At 34.4% G+C, this 17,747-nt stretch overlaps 2 long non-coding RNA genes across 3 annotated transcripts; one reads left to right on the top strand and one right to left on the bottom strand.

The window, feature by feature from the left end:
- Positions 1–543: 543 nt before the first annotated feature.
- LOC146922576 (uncharacterized) lies at positions 544–2,338 on the bottom strand. Its single transcript, XR_015012508.1, has 2 exons — positions 1,848–2,338; positions 544–1,120 (listed from the first exon to the last, which is right to left on the bottom strand). It is a non-coding gene; the product is annotated as an uncharacterized LOC146922576 (long non-coding RNA).
- An 820-nt stretch (positions 2,339–3,158) lies between these two features.
- Positions 3,159–7,933, top strand: LOC146922575 (uncharacterized). Of its 2 annotated transcripts, none has more exons than XR_015012509.1 (2): positions 3,159–5,234; positions 7,519–7,933. It is a non-coding gene; the product is annotated as an uncharacterized LOC146922575 (long non-coding RNA). The 2 variants fall into 2 exon arrangements; XR_015012510.1 differs by having other exon boundaries at positions 3,159–6,164.
- The last annotated feature ends 9,814 nt before the right edge of the window (positions 7,934–17,747 follow it).

The raw sequence follows: 17,747 nt of genomic DNA, 5'->3' as shown, positions 1-17,747 counted from the left end.
AACTTTAGTTTATTTTGAGTTAGTGGCGGTCTTGAACATGTTTAGGAAATGCGATTGTGATGTGCCTCATTGTTTGAAGGACACTAATAACTTTTTGCTGTATATTAAAAAATTCATATAATTAAACAAAATGTACATTGAAGATTAAGGGCTCAAATTTTTTACTTTCTTAAATTATTCAAGGCCTAAAATTTTAGGTTCCTAAACCTATAAGCTGCTTAAGCTTCAACATATGAAAAATGGTTAACTCCTTTACTCTTATATTATTCAATGCACTTAATTTTTCTTTGTAATGAGGTTTTTTTTCCCACTTTTCTCTAATCCTCTAACTTGATTTCTGTAAAAGTATGAACTTTGATTCTATTGCATCTGCAATGTGATAGTGCCAATTGTTAGCTTCAAGTTTTTGACATTCTAAAACCTTCTACTTAAACTAAAGATTATTTTTAGAATGCTATAACGGTAAGTAATGTCAATATTGTGATACATTTTCCCATGAAAGCCTTTTTTTTTTTTGTCGAATAAAATGAATGCATTGTAAAATTATTGGTTTAAATATGACCATCCATGTACTCATTACTGAATCATTTTCAATACAATACAATTATATATGAATTCTAACGGTTTTTCCTATGTTTCTACCTATAAAGCTCATCTCCACCTTCTCCTATGAATCATTTAAAAAAATAAGAAAGGATATAAAAAAATCCAATCATTGGGTGCTACACAAGAACTAATTGACAAATCATGAAATATTCTAGTAGAAGAGATCTTTCTTAGATCTTTTTCTAATGCAAGACCTCATTCTTCACTGCCCGATCTCCTGAGTCTAAAACATTTGAACACAGTCACATTTGTTTCTAAAACACCTCACAAAAGAAGGAAAAATACACATATCTTTGAGACAATCTGAGTGAGTATAACATTCAATAAGTGCTGCCATGTAAAAAAAATATGAATGTTAATAAAAAGGAGATAAAATGTTATGTACAAATTAGAGAAGCATATTTTAAAAGGATGAAAAATTGGCTCACCTTCGGTATCGGTTGCAAAAAGAAATAATGAAAGAAAAATGATTCTAGAGTAAACAAATTTTATAATTTCACCCATATTTTGCTCCCTATCAAATAGAGAATGATTTGATCACTTTATAATATATAAAGCTCATGATGTCTTTACATCAATTAAAAAGATTTTGCTAAAGTTGTTGAAACTAACTTCTAAAAGTTCTCGGCTACTTTTTTCTATGTATTCCCCTTCGAATCCTATTGTGCACGTTTTATTTTAACTTCATTTCTAAAGTTCATATATTTAACTTCAACTTCATTTCTATTAAAACAACTTTAACTTCATTTCTAAAGCTCATATATTTAACTTTAAGTTTAAAGTAGCTTCTATGCCTCAAAAAAGTTGGGTCAAACGCACCCTTACACTAGAAAAATAAGCAACTTTTTATATTAAGTGCTTCTCAAGAAATGTGTTTGGCCCAACTTCTTCTTTTATTGTGTAGAAAAGTCATAAATAAGTCGGGCCAAACGCTACCTAAGTAATGAGGTTACATAAAAACTTGTTAATCATAAACTTGTTTACTAACTTTTTATTATTGTTTTAACCTTTCATGAAAGAAAAGGAAAAAATATTACAAAAATGAAAAAGAAAGTTGTACAATGTTAGTTATTTGTAGGAATCATGCACCGATGATTTTTTTTTTGGAAAACAATTGGATTCAAGTTAATGCATATGAAATTTTGGAATTTGATGATTTATCCCACATACTCATTCACATCTGTTTATGATTCATAATGATTAGGATTTACAAAAAAAAAAAAAAAAAAGTTAGAACTTACAAAAGAATATGATGTTGAAGATTCACAAAATTATTTATCCAAATAATTCATAAATATTATGGAAATATGTTTTAAGTAGAGATAATTTTGAGATGGTTTTACAATAGAAAACTACACATTTTTTTTTTTGAAAGAAGAAAACTACACATTTATACTTTGATTAAAATAAGGGATATGCATATTTTTATACACAAATTTCTTATGTTTTGCCTTTTCAGCTTCTCACGATTTTTACAAGACTTGTACTTTATCCTTCCTATGTAAGTGTAACTCATAAAAATCAATTTTTTTTAGGAATCTTCAAAACTCAATTAAATTGTTGCCATTTAATTATTTACTACTTATTAGGAGTTGCTTATGATCTTTGAATCTCTCCATTGACCACACTTTAAGTATGATTCAAGAGATGTTATCATTTTTTAAGTAGGAATCATATCATTTGAGGTTTAGGTTGTCACACGAACTTCTCGAGTTCATCAAAATGAATATGCTCTATCTACACATTGAAAGAAATTTAACGAATATTTAATGATTTAGAAGTGAAGAGACGTGAAACTATAATTCCGTTTATTTTGATGATAATGCGCTTATTTCAATGAAAAAAACCATTAAATATTCGTTAAATTTCTTTCGGTATGTAGATACAACATATTCATTTTGATGAAATTGAGAAGTTAGTGTGACGCCCTAAACCTCAAATATTTATAAATGAGAATATACAAAGTTTAGTAAATATTGGAGCAGTTTTAAAATAGCGTATCAATATTTCTTTTTACAAAATTATACTCTGAAAGTCATATGTCTGACATTACCAAAGTGATTTCTCTTACAATACATTAATTTCTCAATTACCAAAGTGGGACAAAATCCTTAAAGGGAAATTATGAACATACATAATTGCAAAATAAATCAAATTTTACTTTCAATGGATCATTACAAATGATCATGAATCCGTGATTGAGTGATTACCTCTTGTTGCGTAGAACCTTTGACGGTAGGAACAAAGTTTCATCACGAGTGCTGCACGAAAAATAATGCCTTTACTAATTCCACATAAGAAGAATTCTTCTATCAACTATGTTAGCTATGATCAAACAAAAGTTTTGAGAGAGAGTGATTTTAGATCAGAAGCTTGCGCGGTAAGGGTTTCTCAAAAGTGAATATTGAATATTCTTCAGCTCAAACATCTAGTTATAGAACCACTTAGGAGCACTGTACTTTACGGTATATTGTGTTTCTCAGTTATGCTCATCGTACCTTATGGTGCACCGCATTTTAATAATTCGCGACAATGCATTGTACAAGCGCACTGCAAAATAATAAATAATTCACTCAATTATTTATTCTCTCATTTGTTTAATTCTTATAAGTGTGACCCTTTATGTTCTCGTAACGTTGACAATAATATTAAATCACATATTTAATTTTATAAACATCAAGAGGCATCTTGGAATACATTAGTGCTACCCACATTATGAAAATACCATGTGTTATAATGTAACCTTTATGTAATAATGATAATGTATACAATTACCATTTTGCTCTTATGTATATATTGAACACAAGACATAGAATGTGTCACAATTGTATTGTTCAATATTATATTTCTTGATTCCTAAGTTGACTCGGTAACAACAAATAAGCTAAATATGTCATATGATCTAACTTTAGCATGGAAATGCATTTCGTTGTCACTCCCCTCTTCACCGTTGTTCGAATATGCATAAGGACATCAGGTGAAAAAGGTGACAAAATGCTTCAGAAGATCCATTTACTCTGATTTTATCTAAGAAGCATAAGCAATAATAATTGAAACATCAACAACTCAGAAGAGCAACATATAAAACCTATTGCAAGGGAGAACCATGTCGACCTGCCCAATGAATATTTAGCCAGGTGTGCAGGTTATTTCTTCCTATATTTACCAAGTAGGTAATTGTTGCGCTGATAAGCTCTTTGTAACAGCCCATTTTTTGCTAGGATTATTTTATTCATTTATTATATGTGTTTAATTGCTTGTTTGTGTGTTTGACTTAGGATTAGTGGATTTTGAGGTGAGAAGGGTATTTTAGTCATTTTTAGGACTAATGGTATTTTGGTCATTTGATGAGTAAGGGTAAATCAGTGATATTAGCAGGAATGATGTTTTAGAGTTTGAAGTGAGAATACAGTTTATTTTTAATAAGATAGTAGTAACTTGAGATAATTACTTTGAGGTGGTAATTAATGAGATATTTTAATAAGTTATGTGTGTAGTAACTTTTTAGAATTAAGAATTTTGCTCTTCACCCAACTGTTTTTGCTTGTTCCTAACTGAAATTCCCATAACGCCCCTGCGTGAGTTAACTCACGCAGAGACTCACATTAGTGTGAGTTAACTCACGCAGAAAATAACACTAGCGTGAGTTAACTCACACAGTTTGAGTTAAGTCACGCAGAATTAACACTAGCGTGAGTTAACTCACGCATGGGCATTTTCGGAAGTTTGGTTGGGAATGAGCAAAATGAGTTGGGAGAAGAGCAGAATTCTAGAATTAAGTGGTAAGAGATTTGAGGCCCAATAAGAATTGTTATAACCTAGCCCAATAGATTGGAGTATATATACACACCATTAGTGCAAAAACTAGGGTTAAAAATCATTTCACTCATTTTCACAAAGTGACTAGAAAAATAGAGAGAGTTGAAATAGAAGATGAAAATAGAGAGAAAAAGGAAGAACCCATTTGAAGAAAACATTGGAGAGAGTGAAGATTCTTGGAGATTAGCTTAGCTTTTGAGGAATCAAGGTAAGGGGAATATGTTTGTTCTACTTAATTAGCTGTAATCTAGTTTTTCATTTATGTGTCATATTTGTGTTGAATGAATTATGATTTTGATGATTTTGGATGTTGATTTTCATGCTCATAATTATGTGGTAAATTTGGGTATATGAAATTTGTTGAAAACTTTTTGTTGATGCTTAATTTTCATTGTTCATATGTGTTGAAGTAATTTCTTTGAGAATTTGGCTTAACTTAGTGAAATTGATGATGTTTTTGTTAATAAATGATGAATTCATGATTCTATGCTATGAATGTTGTTGTTAATAAATGATGAATTTTGATTAATGTTAATAACTTAGTTTTACCACTGCCACATGCACCTCCTGCACCCCTGTCATGTGCATCTTCGCACAGCTGCATGCAGAAATTGCCCGTAGCTTGTTTTTCAAGCTGAAATAGTGTAAAAAGCCCAGTTTTCTTCTCTTAAACCCTAAGTAAGCATATGTTATAAATAGATACCCTTGAACACATTATAATTAATTCAGAATGCTAGTGGTTCAAGGAAAAGGTCAAACATCGAAGCTCCAAGGAAGAAGATCTTCATCCTCCTCTTGTTCTCTCTAATGTATGTTTTTATATTGTTTTGTTGTGATGTTTGTTGCAATGAGCAACTAAACCTCTTTGATTAGAGTTCTTAGATGAACTCATTTTTATTTATTGGATTCAATTAATAAAGTTTTCATTCAATTATGCATTTCTTGTGTCCGATTTAAATTTGTACTTGTTTGTTCTTAATGCTTTTTCAACTGAGAATCTGCATCAGTAATCTTGAAAATTGATTCGTATTTGAAAAGTAGGATTGACAACCCGAAATTCTTTACCCGTTCCTGAAAGTACCAATTACTTATTTTTCAATTATGTTAATGAAATTTAAGTTGAAATCAACGGTTTTATACTATCTTATTTGGGGAACGGCGCAATTTAACTAGGTTATCTCGTAACATACGTTGCCGTAAGATCATTACTTATTTTTCATGAATCACAAACCTAATCTCGCATTGGGCAGAGCAACTAAAACTTACAAACCTATTCAAATCTCTTTTAATTTCACTCTTTAAAACAAGTTTTACTAATTGTTAAGTTGAACGAAAATCCATATGGAGAACGATAAACTTACTACTTTATTCATTGTTACGATTTGGTGCACTTGTCAATTTTGTCCATCAACAACCATCAAATCATACATATCCACTCCCGGGGGAATACAAATATGGGGTGGCACGCAAAAAGTGGTATACGGTAGTTTTCCTTATCACTTTCGTCATGTGCATCAATATTGTTGTGCCTAGCTAACCTTGCAGGTTGAAAGTCCATGGACGACCACGCTTAAGTCGACTCGCTCCCCAGAGAAGCCGACTTGGTGGGCTTCAATTTTGAACTGGCAGAAGACCCAATCCACATGATAATAGCCCATTCACAAGGTAAGGCTCAATAAGGCGTCAAACCCAGTATCCTCCCTCACGCCTATGTAAGGTGCACATCTCTACTAATTAAGGTAACTTTATTCATTCACTTTAAACCTCTCACCCACCTCATTTCCCTTGATGACTTGAAGGTTCGAGTGTCTTATGCAGCCGCACCCCCCCCCCCCCCCCCCCCCCCCCGTTCCTATGAATGATGGAGTGCTTTATGGGTTCCGAAAATCCTTTGACAATGGAGAAACTTCTTCCACTGATCCTCCACCGCAATGAGATTCTCTTTTCATCGAACAAAACATATATGTATAAGGAGCTGGTGTTCCAACTCAAAAAAAAGACAGATGGACGGAAATCAAACAAAATAAATAAACAACAAAAGATGTAATAGAACATAAACAATTAGGGAGTCTGGAGTATGCGAGAGCAAGAACGGGTCAATGTTTCAGTACCGCAAGATAGGGGGACAAAATAGTTTCATCCCAAGCCTTAAGAAATTAGTATATGGATCGTCTCTTATATATATATATATATATATATATATATATATATATAAAACATTTTATTCGTTAAGAAATGATATGAGACGTAATCACTCCCCCCACAAGTGTGAGTTTCCCTTGAAACCAAACAGAAACTAACCAGAAGAGTGGGACAAATAGACTAAGTTGAGAAAGAGCAGGGACGACCAACGAAAGGAAACCATATCCAAGTTAATACAAGGAGAGCTCTACTACCTTTTAACATGCATGAATATTCCACATAAATGCAGAAAGAAAAAAACAACTCATCAATTTAAATTTGGCAATAAATTCCAAAAGGATAATATTCATTGAATAAACAAAATTACAATTTGATACTTTATAGAACAGATTAGTCAAAAAAAAAGAAAAAAGATACTTTATAGAACAGTTCTTTACATGTTCACTTGCAAATAATATAATTTTTTAACCAACACGATGAATAAATCAGCATCTATTGGAGATTAAAAAAAAAAGAATGAAGAATTAATTCCGTAACACAATTTTAACTCATGAGTCGTTGGAATCTGATATCCGTGAAATGTTCCTATGCTGATGCTTGGGAAAAAAGGAGAAACAACCAATTGATGTTTTGTGAATAGAACCCTTTGTGACCATACCAGGATAAACATATTCTTTCTCTTCATGTGCTATTTTCTTCATTTTTTCATTGTACATCTTTTGCATCACGTATGTTTCAGCTAGTCCAAATCCTGCAGATGCCATGTCTAGTTTGAAATTTATCAATGATAATCAAAATTGTGTTGGATGTGAGAAGAAAGATTGAATTAATATGTATACTTATAAGACTTGGTATAGGCTTGGGGAACAAGCAAAGAAACCCGTCTCACACCGTCTTGTTTGACTTTGACACATTTATACTTATCAATTGCATTTTTTCTTTTGTTTCTAGGTTTGGGTGCTTCCTCGTAATGTATGGGTCTAACTTCAAGTCAAGGAAGTCCAGATAACACAATTTACACATTTACACACTAAATGTAAATAACTCTTGCAACTGAGTTTTTTTTTTTTTTCAAATCTTGCAACTGAGATTAAAATATTGGCTTTCCACCAACAATGTATTGGTTCAAGTGGTAAGGGATTTTGACTCTTTAATCATGTGGTCAAGGATTCAATTTATGATGAAGATTAGTTACCGTTAAAAAAATACGGTTGGAAGAGAAGAACCTATCTTGTGTGCCCTATAAGTTTTTTAACGAAGATTAGTCACTGCTAAATGACGGTAAAAACTTCGTATCCATATAGTGGTAATAAAAAAATAATAATATTGTTTCCGAAGTTTATGAAAGTTTACCATTTTTGTTGAATCTACTCTATTGATAATTTTAAATCAACTTTAATAATATGTGTTCATTCAATATTGCCCTCTAAAAAACAGTTCAAAGAAAGTCGTTTACCATTTTTAGTAAAAAAAAAGAGTTTTATACAAATATTAAACGGAAATAAAAAATATTATTTTTTTATTAAAAACTATTAAATTGGTGAGGTCTAGATTGGAATACAGTTCGATGTCCCTAACAATTAAAATAGAAATTCTCTAAAACTAAAATAAATATTTTTGAGATAAAATTTATAATTAAATCCTCTAAAAAAAGGTTTCAATTAAACGTTTAAGTTTTTAAATTTTTAATGAGTTCATTTATTTTCTTCTGATATTTATTATTTTATTATTTCCTTTTTTATGGATAAAAGAATATATATTACCTATTTTGTTTTATTTATTAAATAGTTTTTTAATTTTTATTAAATGGTGGGTATATATAAATTTATGGTGTCTGTGAAACATTCCTCTTTTTAAATATCTAACATAGTTTGAGTGATTACCGATTTCCCTGTTGTCGTTTTCGCTATAGGGACATTTCCATAGTCAGCGGTAGGAATATGTCATTACAAACGCTTGCCGTGGCCGTCACACAAATTAGACATTTCCATGTATGCTCTTGCTTTTCTTTTCTTTTTTTTTTTTTTTTGCGAAGTTTGGTTTAAATCCATGTATACAAAGAAATATAAGGACTACTTTTTATTTATAAAGATTATTTTTGTTTGGTATTACATGTGAATCTTTGTGACCAAGTTAAAATCGACTTAAAGTCATTCTAATTGTTAGAAACCATTTAATCTCTACTCTAGCATTAACATTTAACATTTTCATAGCCTTTCCTTAAAAAAAAAAAATTCAAATAATCTTTACTAATTGAAACTTCTACAGCTAAAATTTTGACTTCAACCTCCAAGTATTTTCTTCTTGAGCACAAATGATTAGAGTCTAATTTGAACACATTCTATTCTCTTTAATGTTATTGTGGTATTAATTTAACAAAAATATGACGTGGAAACATGAGAGAGAGAGTAAAATTTAATTGAGAAATTCAAATAGAGCAATTTTTTTTTTTTTGAACAACTAAAAATGGAATATATTGCTCAAACGAACAGTGATTCACCCCGCACAAGGTGTGCTAAAAGTGATGAATCACACGAAATCTGTTACAAGAAAATGGCACCACAAACGAAAGGTTGCCTCCACCAAAAATAAAACAACATTACAAGACACCCATACATAACAACGGATGCCTCCACCAGTCATGGAAACTAAAAGCAATAGGAACAACATTTGTAGAAAGCCATAGAAAAGAATTAAGCTTTACTCTTTCAATGATGTTGTGAGGATCGATGACCGCATTTGTACAAGCACGACTGTTCCTCTCCTTCCAAATTGCCCAAGTAGAAGCTAGCCAAATAATTTTGAAGAAAACAAATGATGATCTCGGCATACCCGCCAAATGATTGAATTGGAAGAAATGGTCAGTAATTGAACCAGGACATACATAATAAATCCCGAGCCAATTACATATCAACTCCCAAACAAGTGATCCACCGTCTCAATAAAGCCACACCCACTGACACACAAGCTATTGTCAGACTGAAGTACCTGTCTACGAACCAGATTAGATCTAGTTGGAATTCTGTCTTGGAGTAATCGCCAGGCAAAAATTGAAACTTTAGAAGGAATCAACTTATGCCAAACATTGTTAACTGCTACATCATGCAATGGTTCATCCGCTGATGTGAGGAAACTATAAGTCCCACGAACGGAATAACCATGTATAGGATCTAGCATCCACCTCCAAGAGTCCGATCTATTAACCTACAAAATGACGTTATTCAACAAAACAACACACTCCCTCACACTCTCCTTCTCCCACGCCAGTAAGCGTCTCCTCCATCTCCACGCATTACCTCCTTCCTCCCACCCCAAAGACTCCATATCCTCCACCGAATGCTCCTTATGAATTGATAACTCATAAAGACGGCTGAATTGGATTTTTAAATGAACTCCACCCAACCAGTTATCAGTCCAAAAGAAAGTATCCCTACCATTACCTACCACCCGCCTAACATTGCGTTCAAACCAATTTCCTATGTCCAACCCTACACCATCCCTCACCCGACATAACATCCTCCACCAACCTGAACAATAGTGCCCCCCTCCCTAATTCGACCACCCTCCTCCCCATATCTCGCTTTCAACACTCTATACCATAAACCCTCCTTATCGCCCAACATCCTCCAACACCACTTTCCTAACAACACAATATTAAATTCCCAAAACCTCCTAACCCCCAAACCTCCATGATCCACAGGTAAACAAATAAAATCCCATTTAACCCATGCTATTTTTTTAGAAACCTCAGAACCCCCCCCAAATTTTTTTGAAAAAGGAAAGAAAGTAAACCGGAAGAGAGGACAGGACAGATTTCAGGAGAACTAGGCGACCGCCAAAAGATAAAAACTGATTGTTCCACACCGACAAACGCGCAATAATACGATCAACAACCGGTTTCCAAAAACTGAGTTTTCTACTATCACCACCAATTGGTAAACCCAAGTAAATAAAAGGTAACGAACCAGTTCGACAATTCAAAACCGACGCTGCTTCAGCCAACCAAGTCGGAGGTATATTAACACCTGTCAGCATACTTTTATTGAAGTTTACCTTCAACCCCGACACCTCCTCCAGAAGTAACAATACGGCTCGAATAGTTCTAACATTTAACCAACATTTACCTCCTATAATAATAGTATCATCAGCAAACTGTAAATGAGACAAATTAACCTCCCCTTGGCAACCAACCCCATACGGCACAAACAAGTTATTCGACAACGCCGCCTTCATTAAAGCATCAAAACCTTCAGCAGCCAACAGAAATAGAAAAGGAGATAGAGGATCCCCTTGGCGAAGGCCCCTCTCAATGTGAAACTCTTCTGTTAGACTCCCATTTACAAGAACCGACGCAGTTGCTGTCCCCACACACTCCACTATCCATTTCCGCCAAAGAGTTGGAAAATTCATACTCACCATCACCGAATTTAAATATTTTAAGTCCACAAAATCGTATGCTTTTTCAAAATCAACTTTAAATAGCAACAATTCCTTGTTCATACTCCTAGCCTCATCAACTGCCTCATTAGCAATAAGGATACCGTCTAATATCTGTTTATCGCGCACGAAAGCTGACTGAGAATCAGAAACAACAGAACCAATAACTTCTCGAAGCCTATTCGCAAGAACCTTTGCCAACACCTTATACAAGCAACCCACCAAGGAAATAGGTCGGTAGTCACCAAGCCTCTGTGGACACTCCACCTTTGGGATCATCGCAATAAACGTCGAATTAATACCCTTCGACAACTTGCCATTTCAGTGAAAGTCTCCCAAAAATCTCATAAAATCATCTTTCAATTCTTGCCAAAAATCTTTAATGAAACCGAAGTTTACCCCGTCAGGTTCCGGATTCTTATAACTCTCGCAGTCCCACACCGCATTCTTCACCTCTTCTAAGGAAAAAGGCTGAGTCAAACTACTAGCCTGATTTACAGTTAGTTTTCGAAAATTCAGCCCCTCCACCCCGGGCCTAACAACCTCATGCGCACGATAATGAGAAGCAAAATGATCATAAACCGTCGTTCGAACATCTTGAACCCCTTCCACTAGAACCCCATCAACATGAACCATATGAATAGCATTCCGTCTCTTTCTATTAGATATCACAATATGGAAAAATTTAGAGTTGGCGTCACCTTCCTTTACCCAATTCATCCTCGCCTTCTGCCAATTCATACTAGAGTGTACCCGGGACAAAGAATGCAAATTTACGAACATATCATGAAGTTCCCTAATCTCCTCCTCTAGAAGATCGCCCTCCTCCCCTTTTATGTCGAGGGAAGAAATTTGATTCTTTAAATCTGAAAGCTTTCCTTCTAGATTTTTTTTTATGATGGTGATGCCAATCCTTTAGACAATATTTAATCATTTTTAGCTTCTGTTGCAAAACATAACCGCCCCATCCATCTAAATAGAAAGAATTCAATTTCTCACGGACAAACTCTGAATAACCATTAAAATCCCTCCAACACTTTAACATACGAAGTGGTCTAGGACCCCAATTAAGATCATCAACATCCAACACCAATGGGACATGGTCGGAAAGACCCCGCTGATGAGCCACCTACATGTTGTTCGACCAAGACACACACCAACGTGCAGACAAGAGAAATCTATCCAACCTACTCATCGTAATACCATCGCCTCGATACCAAGTAAATAGGCGGCCACATAACGGTAAGTCAATCAAAAAGCAGCCATCAATAAAATTATTAAAATTAACCAAATCCACCTGCCTACCTACCACACCTCTACCTCTTCTCTCATCCTCCGAACGCACCGAATTAAAGTCCCCACAAATGCACAAATTCACATCAGCAAAATTAAGAACAAATTGAGATAACTGTAACCAAAGAGCTTGTTTTGCCGTCAAATCACAAGGTGCATAAATATTAGCAATAATGAATTCTTGTCCAGTTGAGATCAGCTTGCCTTGAATAACCAATACATGTCTGAAATTCCATGTGGACAAATATCCACCAACGATGTATCCCAAATAGTTATTAACCCACTAGAAGCACCAACAGAAGCTTGATAAGAATACCCAAAATTTGCATTATCCCATAAAGATTTAATCAAAAAATCATCGACTACAGTCATCTTGGATTCTTGCAGACATAGTACAAAAGGTAACTTTTCTTGAACCAAACGACGAACCTCGGATTTTTTCTCCAAACCACCCAGCCCCCTAACATTATAAGACATCACCTTCATCGCGACCCCGCTTGACCCCCACACACCCACAACCCACCAACCACTACATCCCCGAGCCACCATACTCCAACAAGCCACCTCTCTCCGCCCTCCACTCTCTCCTCCCCTCTTTCGACAATAAATTGAAACTATTATTTTTATCTCCTTTATAAATAACACCCAACATTTGGCCAAACTCCCTAACATCCTCCTCCTTCCCCTCTTTCCTACCGTGAAGAACAATCCAATTCTCACAATCTTTATTCACTGATGAAATAGAAGTATGGGAAGAAATAGAATTAGCTAACGCTGTAGAAGATTTTGAAATAGAACTCTTCTTGCGTTCCTGTGTTTTTAGAACCTTCAAAATTTCCTTTCTATCTTTTGACGGCTGTTTTATCTTGGTTTTTCGGGTGTCAAACATTGATTAAGTTTGAACCTTTTTAACCTTTGATATCTCATTTTTTCTTGGGAAGGGAAAAATAAGAAAAACCCTTGAGAATCGAGGTCCGGGAGTTGTTTTCGCTACGGGAAGGTGTTAGGCACCCATAACGACTATAGTATCCTATAGGAACCGTCTTTATTTTCTACGCGCGTGCTTTATTTTTAAATGCTATTTGAAAGTATTATTTACACCTAAGGGTTTGCTAGATTAAGAATTGGAGGGAGGAGAATGTGTTTGAATTTTTGTTTTATTGGACTTGGAGAAGTTTTGACTTCTTGCCTACATACCCTTTTAAGGGATCAAACTCCATGTAGTTCTCTTCCAAAAAAATGTTTTTGTTTTTGTTGGTTGATTTTAATTTTGAAAATGGAATTTTGAAGAATAAGAGAGAGAGGCCTCAAGGGCATAAGATTTGGAAAATGTGAGGTGGGCTTAGTTATTTTGCAAAATGAAGTCTAAGTATGATTAAAAAATTCATTAAGGTTTTTATTTAAAAAAACAAAGGGAAAATTCAATGGGATTTTGATCCCAAGGTTTCTTTGGAAAATTATTTGAGTGAAGTTGTTCATATTTTTTGGAAAAGAGATTTTTCTAAGTATCGTGATTCCTAAGCATACATCTAAAGCATACATTCCCTAGGCATACATCTAAAGTATCAATGTGATGTGTGTGCATGTGTCGGTGCTTGTGTCGGTGTACATCATTAGAGTCCATTGTCCTTTACATATGCCCTAGTTTACATGCTATGGTCTTGCAAGAATTTAAATTGCATAAAAGAAATTACAAAATCCCTAAGTTTTACATGCTAAGCCTTGGCAAAACTTAAAGTGCAAGGAACAAAAACTAAAAATATAAGATGGAGGATGAGATGCTCATGGATGAATGAAACATGAAATGAAAGGGTTAGTAGCATAAGACATAATAGGAATTGAAATAGAAGCAAGTAACATAGCATAGTAAAGCAATGGAACTTGACAAAGAAGCAACAAGTTCTTAGCACACAAAAGTGGTAAAATGTGCCTAAACTTTGTCATAAAATTCACATGAACATAAGGCCTATAATTTTCATGCCATGACAATTTTCAAAATGTTTTATTTCAACTATGACATGAAAGTTATAAGACAATATTAAACCAAGAATTATGACACATTTCAAGCACATTTCACACTTTGTTTTCACATAGAAATATTCACATGACTTGTAAAACAAGAAACTAACAAATCAATCCTCAAAACAGTAAAGAATAGCACCAAATCAGAGGCATACACATTGTAAATTCACATATCAAGGATCAATAGATCATAGTGAGATTTTAGGATCAAGAACATGCAAAAAATTCACAAAAAATTAACAAAAAGTAACACAAAAATCACAAGAAAGCTACACTACACATATATTTTTATCAATTTTAACATGCCAAAATATCATAAGAAACAAGTTTTAAGTGTCAAAACTAAATGCAAGGAAATTCACAAAATTTTAGAAGTTTTTAACAAGATTTTTATCAAGAAATGAAAAAGAATTGAATCAACAAGGAACAAATTATTTTCATGTATTTTTTTATCAAGATTGACATGTAAAACACATAAAAAATTATTGAAAATAATAAGAAAACATTGAACAAATTTTTTAGGAATTTTATAGTACAAAAACAAGCATGCAGGGGTGCAAACAGCAAGAGAACAGGTGTACATAGCAAAAAAAAACAAAGGAAAACGAAGAAAGAAGCCCATGCCCAAAGGGAAATGGATCTGGATTATCCAGAAAGGCTCAGGATCGTTGGATTGATCCAGATGGATCAAACCTAGATCCAACGGCCAAGATACAAGGGGAATGGACCGGTGCTAGACCGGTCCGGTTTAACTACCTATAAATACCTAGGAGGACCGGTCCAAATCATTCTCTTCTTCTCTTTCTCTCTCTAACTCTTCCCTCTCTCACTCTAACTCAACGTTGCTCTCTTCTTCTCACCGGTTTCTAGAAGAAACTGGTCGGAGAAGATGAAGATCGGCCGGAATCTTCATGATTCCGCCGGAATCTTCATCCAAACCACCGTCACCTCCAGATTCCGATGAGGTTGAAACTTTCACCGATTTAAACGAAACAAACCCTAATCTATTCTATTTTTCACACTGAACATGAATATAAACTCAGATTTGAAAAATAAACGGTGAAACACTGTAGATCTACGTTTGAAGCTTCGGTTTCCTTCTTTTTTCAATCTTTTTCAATCTTTTTCGAAAGAACAAGTCTTAGAACTTGTTAATCTACCTCGTTTCACCGTTTATTTGTGTTTGTGAACCTTCGATGAAGCTTTGAAACAAAAACGAGAAGGTTTTATGAGTTTTACCTGAGTTTGAATGGAGATTCGAGTGAGAAGATGAAGAGAATCTTCGTGAATCTTCTCTGAGCTTCTGGTAAGTGATTTGTTGTTGTTGAAAACTGAAGATGAACAGGTGAAATTCTTCTTCTTCTTCTCTGATTTGATTCTTCTTTTTCGATTCCTCTTCTTCTCAAGTTTGATTCCTTCGTGATCGTGCTTGAGTTCGTCACCGTTGGTGATGAATTCGCACTGGAATTGCGAAGGAAACCAGTTCGATGATGAAGATTCAGCAACGAATCACTGAGAACTGTTGTGAATTCTTGCGAATTCAGTTCAATTTTGCTTCTGAAAAGTTAGGGTTTGGTTGAATTCTTCACTGTTCTTGATGATTTCTGAAACGGTTAGGGTTTTGATCCTTGATGAGATGAGAGAGAAACGGTTTTGTGTTTGTGATGATTTGGCACTGAATGATTGATTCTCCCTCTGTGCATTGATGATGTGTCGTATTTATAGCTGACAAGTGTGATGCCTGAACCAATAGCTTGCTAACACCTGTACTGGACTTGTTTGGCTCGGCCTTGGACTAACTTTGGACTTGGGACCTTTTTGCAATTTTTGAAAGTTAAGGGACCAATCTGCAATTAACAAAAAAAATGGACTGGACTGCAATTTTTAAGACGAAAGGACTAAAATGTAAATTGAAAAAGACTTTAAAAGGAAAATAAAATGGAAGAAAGGACTAAAGTGCAATTTTTAAAATCTTGAAGGACTGAAATGCAATTAATAATAAAATTGGGTAAAAAATGTAAATTGAAAACAACGTAAAGTGAAACCAATATAAAACACAAAAAGGACTAAAATGAACCAACTACACAAATGAGGTACTTCAAAGTAACCTCTCTCTGTCTAAATTTTATGTGAAATGACCAAAATGCCCCCAGGGACTAAACTGACTCAAAATGACTCAGATGCAATTTTTGAAATGGATTTTAACATAGAATTGAAACAAGGATTTATACAAACAAATTGAAAAGACTCAGAGACAATTTTCAGGGATTAAAATGAGTTTGAATGCAGGAAATGACTAAAATGCCCTTTTCCATGATTTTTGCAAATAAAGTTGAAATAAAACGCAGAGCAATATGCAATTGATCAGATACAATCTTCAAATAACTTGGAATGCAATAAAGACCCTTTGGATGGTTTAAAAATGCAAGAAAACATAGACAAAGTCACAATTGAAAATTTTCAGAACAAAGATAGTAACATATGCAGATAAAGTATGGTGAAATATCAGAGTAAACAATATCAAATTGGCAATCTCTCAAGAGTAATAGACATATATCAAAGATGGGAAAACATTTTGAAAAAGTATTTTTAGGTTCAAAATTAGGGTGTGACAACGGAAATCTTGCAATTCTTTTCAGGAAGCCCACCAAATGAGAAAGAACCACAGCCGAATTCTTCTTCTTATGTTTAGACTTTGAATGTCGAGATTTAGATTTATGAGACCGCTGCATTTTGTCCGGACAAGTACAATTTTGCTTTGCATCATTCGATATAATTTGCTGCACCTGTTTGCCTTATTGCTGATCACGAACAGAATGCACCTCTGAGCATACAATGACAACCGCACCCTCAGCCAAAGGTCTGCTTGCTGCTGATCCCTTGCCTGCGTGCTCATATAAAGGTTTATCATGCTGCACCTGAACTTCTATTTGCTGCTCACGAACAAAATGCACAGCTGAACACACTTTTTCAACCGCACCTTCTGCAATTGGTTCAATAATAGGACTGTTTGCTGCTGTAGCCTTGCTTGTGTGTTCTCCATTGATAGATTTCTGCCAATCATTGCTCAGATCATCAACCAACGCATCCAAGTCCCCTTGATAATCCTCCATTCCGGGAGCGTCATTTTGATGAGACAACGCTTCCGTCCTTGAATCCGATACATCCTCTGACAAGAGAGCATCTTCCCCTAAATTACAACCCCATTCCTCCACCAATTTTAACAAAAAATTCTGGCCATCAATAAACACTTCAATAGATGAATTAATAATCTCTAGTAACTGAGTTGAAATCAGCACCCTCGCAAAATCTAGCCTTGCCTTATCCACAGTACATTCATCCGAACGAATAAACCTTCCACATCCGGACACAACAATCTTAAAGAATGATTCATTCCAAGCATATGGTGGGGTACCATAAATTCGGAT

The sequence above is a fragment of the Medicago sativa genome, chromosome 5, assembly GCF_051527215.1.
Source record: "Medicago sativa cultivar Bolivia chromosome 5, Bolivia_mono, whole genome shotgun sequence".
Taxonomy (NCBI): Eukaryota; Viridiplantae; Streptophyta; class Magnoliopsida; order Fabales; family Fabaceae; genus Medicago; species Medicago sativa.
The sequence above is the reverse complement of the archived record's forward strand: the minus strand, read 5'-3'. Positions and strand labels throughout refer to the sequence as shown.